Source organism: Camelina sativa, chromosome 11 (genome assembly GCF_000633955.1).
Source record: "Camelina sativa cultivar DH55 chromosome 11, Cs, whole genome shotgun sequence".
NCBI classification, from domain to species: domain Eukaryota; kingdom Viridiplantae; phylum Streptophyta; class Magnoliopsida; order Brassicales; family Brassicaceae; genus Camelina; species Camelina sativa.
This window is the reverse complement of record NC_025695.1, coordinates 48853869-48860652: the sequence shown is the minus strand read 5'-3', so window position 1 is coordinate 48860652 and position 6784 is coordinate 48853869.

Here is a 6784-nt window from a genome sequence, read left to right as displayed (position 1 = left end):
AAGTGCTGAAGAGATAAAAGACACATATAATTTTTCTATTAACGAGATTCAGCAAATGCCTACATCCTCAAACTTTCTTGAAAATACTTCTTGAACACAATTACAATGAGTGTTCAATCTCGGATTTACACAACCCTAAGATATTCACTTAGCTTGTTCCCGATCTATTTTCAACCTACTATGAGATCACTAAGATCAATAACAATGATCTACACCCATGATTGTCCCATAGAGATAAACTTTCACTATTTTCTCCTTAAAGATGTGAAAAGTCTACAAAACTTTTGCTCGAGAACTATAAAATATTGCTTCTAGCAATATGATCACTTGATCACTTTAAGGAAAACTTCTGACAGTTTGAAAACCTTCTCACTATACTGAATCAAGTCTTACTCTTATTGTCAAACTCATAAGGGATCTACATAGTTGCTTCCACCATATGAGAGTGCATTTCTCATAATAAATATCAAGTATTTATGAGAATCATTGTAATATTACATATACTTTATTTCTCATAAAGATCCCCTTATATTCCACTCATTTTACACTTTCAAGTGTAAGGACTACAAGTCCAAATATTATCTCTTTAAGAGACTTGAACTATTTCATAGTTCTTCTTTCAATGATTAACCAATCATTCTTTGTGTACACTTTTCAATAAAACTTTTTGTATTAACCGCGGTTTATGATCTTCGATTTTCATCAATAACATCATCAACTGCAGCACTGCAACACTGCATGCAAACATATTACGACGTCGATTTGTTTATTGGTTCCTTTTTCATTATAGACATGACTCAACTTGTTGAGATTTCTTTTCATTATGATTCTCAGGTACCTGAATCTCTTTCTTACTCATGTCTACATCTCTCCTAGAGATTTTCCATTACTCTTTGCTTCCTCGGTGCCATATTAATTTATGCTCATTTTTCTTTTCCGAGGATGCTTATATTTGGAACCATAAGTCTATCACACTTCATGCGATCATTAGACTTACTAGCAGTTGATCTTATCCTTCTAGGATATTAATTTCAATTGGAGCACAGCTGGTATATGTGACTTTATCACTCAAGGTCAGAAAATGGCTCTTGCATGCTTTTAGCATCTTTGCAAATTTTGCCAATAAATTATCTTTTTAATTTCTAGCGCACATTTCTTAGTACGAAGATCAAGATAATTTCTTACAATATATTTCTTTACCAGCTGTTTATTTTCTCCCCTCATGTTGGAAAGACTGACTCACTGAACCAACAGTCTCTGCATCTCGAGATATTCAATCATCAAGAGAGATTTATATCCAACTATTTCCAACATTCTTTCAAGTCCCAGTTTAATCAATGTGATGGAGCAACTCAATATGTATAACAGATTTAGATGGGATATATGGTTTCTGACCCAAACCAATTATAATGGGGAGTACTCATGATAATTTGTTCATGATGCGAATTTATTGACATATAGAATTATTTGTCAATTACATAGTCTGGTTTCACCACCATTGTCAATTAACCAAATACTCTCGCAAACTCAAGGTTGCATGTTAATAACAAAAATATATGGTGGATGATGACTCCACAATATCTCTTTGTATACGTACCAGAAAATTGACACTATCCAAATTCATGGGGCTGGTGAAAGCCATATAATCGGCTTGCTTTGTAAAACAGCACACATAAGAAATCATTACGAAAACTCTTTAGGTTTTCTAATGAATCTTTTTAGAAATTTCTGATTATTCTTTTGCATCACTAGTGAACCGGAATGGCTTAACCGGTCATTCTAAACAGTGAAATTTTCACAAAGCATTTTATCTTCTAGATAATGCATGTGATCTCTAAAATACTTTTATTGCCCTGGGTAATACTTATGATTTCAAAGTATTTTCTTCGCATATTGTCTCAACATGATTACTTTTCAAATTCTCAAGATTTGCTATTTCATATGAGTGATTAAACTCATTTTGGATGTGAACATAATCTTATATCTGTTCCATCACCTCTGTGTGTGGGATTTATGAATTCTCCCCCTCGAGATGATGACACTTCATGTCTATCAATCTTGATTTGAATTCCACTTTGTAATCAATAACATTCTCAAATTGAGTAATGTATTATATCTTAGACCCTTTTAACTTTGAGACTAATTGGGAGATTATAACACATAATTATCAAATTATGTTCCCATAGGTAATAGAAAATATACTCTTCAAGAGCTTTCAATACTTTTTCTACTACTTCTTAATATTGTAGTAGAATAGTGGAAATTGTCTCACACTAGTTTCTTTCGTCGTCATATATCTTATTATTCAATTCTAGTGGAGAAACTAGTCGACATTGAGCGTGGCTTTATATATCCTATCCACATTCATGACCACTTTTATAGCAATTTTCTCGACTAATGTTATTAGTGTTGCTTTCTTTTTCTTTTATAACATAATTCACATAAATAGAGCAACCCAATAGGATGTGATTCATGATCAACATCTCACTATTTTACTCATTCACAAATAACAAGATTATAATATTTTTAAAATATATTTTCATTATATTGTGTCTACATGACAACAATATTTTATGACAAGTAGAATATATTATCTCTAATATATTCCAACAATGATATTATCTTCTATTATAATTTTGGTTATAAGTGGAATTTAGTTGTTTATATATATTCTCTTATAGACTTTTAGTCATTTACTTTCTTTAGAATGAATTTTTATGGTCATATACTTGGACTTAAACCTCCTCATAGAAGTGAAGCCAGGAAAACATGATCATAATCATTATTTAGTAATTTGTTACTAAATTTTCAATTTATTCACCATACAAGTCGGAGGACATGATTAAAAATATTTCATCATAATATTATATCTAATTTTATTAGATTTAAATTTGTGATTAAACAAATATAATTCACAAATATTATAAACAATCATATAAATGAGTGTTCAATTAGTATTAACTATTAAGCATCATTTCTTTATATATATGTATATATATATCTTTTTCGTTTAAACGTTTTTTTTTTCATTAAAGATTTTATGTTATGAAACTAGAGAATTCGAAGGTGTAAATCTCTTCTTCTTATTCATGGAATCGAATGGAGGTTACATATATATAGGGATAGTACAAAACCGACTAGACATAGGAATTTGGTATTGGGCCTCGGCCATGGGCCATACACTCTAGTACATGTAACGGGCCAGTTATGGAAGATCCACTCCAAGTGTTTTACAACACTCCCCCTTGGATGACATAACCGTGCCGATGATAAGGGATCAGTGCAATACGCTTGGGGGTGCTGCCTCATTAAAACCTTACCAGGAAAACTCAATGGGACAAAACCATGGTGAAGGAAAAAGAGTACAACACGCATTGCTCCCCCTATTCTAAGCATCCCTAAAGTCCTTAAGCCTCCGCATTCCAATCTGGTGCATGAACTTCTTGAATGTAGTTGTCGGTAATGCCTTAGTGAAGAGATCGGCTGAGTTGTCACATGATTGAACTTGCACCACTTGAACTTCTTCGGCCTTTTGTAGTTCATGTGTGAAGAAGAACTTGGGTAGGATGTGCTTCGTCCGATCTCCCTTGATGTATCCTTCCTTGAGCTGTGCGAGGCAGGTCGTATTGTCTTCGTATATGATTGTTGCTTCCTTATCATCGATCATGCCACAATCTGTCCTGATATGTTGAGTCATTGACCTCAACCAAACACACTCACGTCCGGCTTCATGAATTGCTAGGATCTCTGCATGGTTAGACGAAGTGGCTACAATGGTTTGTTTCATAGAACGCCATGAGATCGCCGTACCACCGTGAGTAAAAACATAACCGGTTTGAGACCTTGATTTGTGCGGATCCGATAAGTAACCTGCATCAGTAAAACCAACTAAACCTTCCTTGTTATAGTTAGTATAAAACAAACCAAAGTCTGTCGTCCCTTGTAGGTAACGCAGAACATGTTTAACACATTTCCAGTGCCTTTTAGTCGGACAAGAACTAAATCTTACTAGGAGGTTCACGGCAAAACATATGGCCGGTCTAGTGTGGCTAGCCAAGAACATTAACGCTCCTATATCACTGAGGTATGGCACTTCAGGACCGAGAACTTCTTCATCGGCCTTCTTTGGACCAAATAGATCTTTATCCAAGTCAAGGCTCCTCACAACCATTGGGCTGGTCAATGGGTGAGCTTGGTCCATATTAAACCTCTTGAGTACCTTTTCTGTATATGCCATTTAATGCACAAGGATTCCATTATCAATGTACTCAAGCTGTAATCCCAAACAGAATTTAGTTTTACCTAGATCTTTCATTTCAAACTCTTTCTTGAGATATCCTACTGTTTGGGCAATTTCACCAGAGGTTCCAAGGATGTTTAAATCATCCACATACACTGCTATTATCACAAACCCTTTGTTTGCAAACTTCTTTATAAAAATACATGGACTGATGGGATCATTCTTATAGCCTTCTTTGGCTAGGTACTCACTTAGTCTATTGTACCACATTCGCCCACTTTGTTTCAGTCTATAAAGGAATTTGTTCAGCCTTATGCAGTATTGTTCTCGAGAACCACTCTTATCTTTAAGCTCAAAACCCTCTAGTAATCTCATATAAATCTCATTATCCAGTGGACCATATAAGTATGCAGTTACAACATCCATTAACCGCAAATCCAGTTTTTCTCTTATAGCCAGACTTATTAGATATCTAAAAGTCGTTGCATCCATCACAGGAGAGTATTTCTCCTCATAATCTATACCTGGTCTTTGAGAGAATCCTTGTGCTATAAGCCATGCCTTATATCTCACGATTTCATTACTCTCATTTCTCTTCCTTACAAAGACCTACTTATGTCATACTCGTTTTATATTGAATGGTGTCCTTAAAATAGGACCAAACACATTCCTCTTCTTTAAAGAGTTCAACTCCACATCAATGGCTTCTTTCCATTTTAGCCAATCTTTACTTTGAGTGCACTCTAATATAGACGTGGGTTCATGATCCTCATTTATCTCAAGTGCTACCTTATATGCAAATACTTCATCAATGTCGACATTCTTACGGTTCCATTGAATTCCAGACATGATATAATTGATTGAGATATCATTGTTATCAATACCTTCAGGACCTTGAGGTTCAGCGTCCCAAGCCTCATTTAGTACCTTAGGATTTGCCGCGGCCATGTCTGTAATTTCCTTAACCTCGGTCTGTTTTGCACCTTTCTTAGATTTCCGAGGGTTCTTATCTTTGGAACCTAATGGTCTACCTCGTTTTAAACGTGGCTTAGACTCTGTAGCTACTTGATTGTGTTCCTTCTGAACATCAATACGTACTGGTGCATTACAAGCTGGTATGTACGATTTTGTTACTCTCTTTAGATCAGCAAAGGAATCTGGCAATTGATTAGCTAGCTTCTGTAAATGAATAATCTTTTGAACCTCTGCATCACATGCTAGAGTTCGAGGATCTTGCCAATTCAAGGATATTTGATTCCATGATAATTCTTTAACCAGCTTGCTTGTCTCTCCACCCAACATAGGAAATTCGGATTCTGTAAATTGACAGTCCGCGTATCTAGCCATAAACAAATCTCCTGTAGTTGGCTCAAGATACTTAATTATGGTGGGAGAATCATATCCAACATATATTCCCATCCTCCTTTGAGGTCCCATCTTAGTTCTCTGTGGTGGAGCAATCGCTACATAAACGGCACACCCGAATGTTTTGAGATGGGATATGTCTGGCTCATGACCCGTTAATAGTTGGGATGGTGAATACTTATGTTCACTAGATGGTCTGATGCGTATAAGCTCTGCTGCATGTAATACTGCGTGTCCCCAAGCCGACACAGGAAGCTTCGACCTCATTAACAATGGTCGAGCAATCAATTGTATTCATTTAATGAAGGATTCAGCTAATCCGTTCTGTGTATGGACATGTGCTAGAGGATGTTCCACACTCACCCCCATGGACATACAATATTCATTAAACGCTTGGGATGTAAATTCACCAGCATTGTCTAGACGTATAGTCTTAAGTGGAAAATCTGTAAAATGTGCTCTTAGTCTTATAACTTGAGCCAACATCCTAGCAAATGCTAGGTTCCTTGTGGATAGCAAACAAACATGCGACCATCTGGTCGATGCATCAATAAGGACCATAAAGTACCTGAACGTCCCACAAGGTGGGTGTATAGGTCCACATATGTCCCCTTGTTTCCTTTCCAGAAAATGCAAAGTTGCCTTAGTTACTTTGACTGGTGATGGCCTAACAATAAGTTTCCTTTGTGCACATGCTACACACGTGAGATTCTTAGGGATAACTTTTCTCTCTTTAAGAGTGTGCCCATTTGAATTCATAATAAGCTTACGCATCATGTTAGAACCCGGATGGCCAAACCGGTCATGCCATAGAGTGAACTGTTCATTAAACATTTTATTCTTTGCCTAGTTAGATTCTATCATGTTAATCTTAGCATGGTAAAGACCAGTGGCTAGTGCAGGTATAGTCTCTAGGACTTTCTTATGTCCTTGTATGATTTTAGTATTATATAGAAACTCTTTGTCTCTTTCACCCTTTGTTTCAACATGGAAACCATTCAAACGAATGTCCTTAAAGCTCAATAAACTTCTCTTACAGCTGGGTGAATACAAGGCATCACTTAGTTCAAGATGTGTGCCATTAGGTAATAATATATGAGCATGGCCGTAACCCTCTATAAGGCTTGTTATACCCGCAATTGTACTAACATTGGCATTTTTCATTATGAGATTAATAAA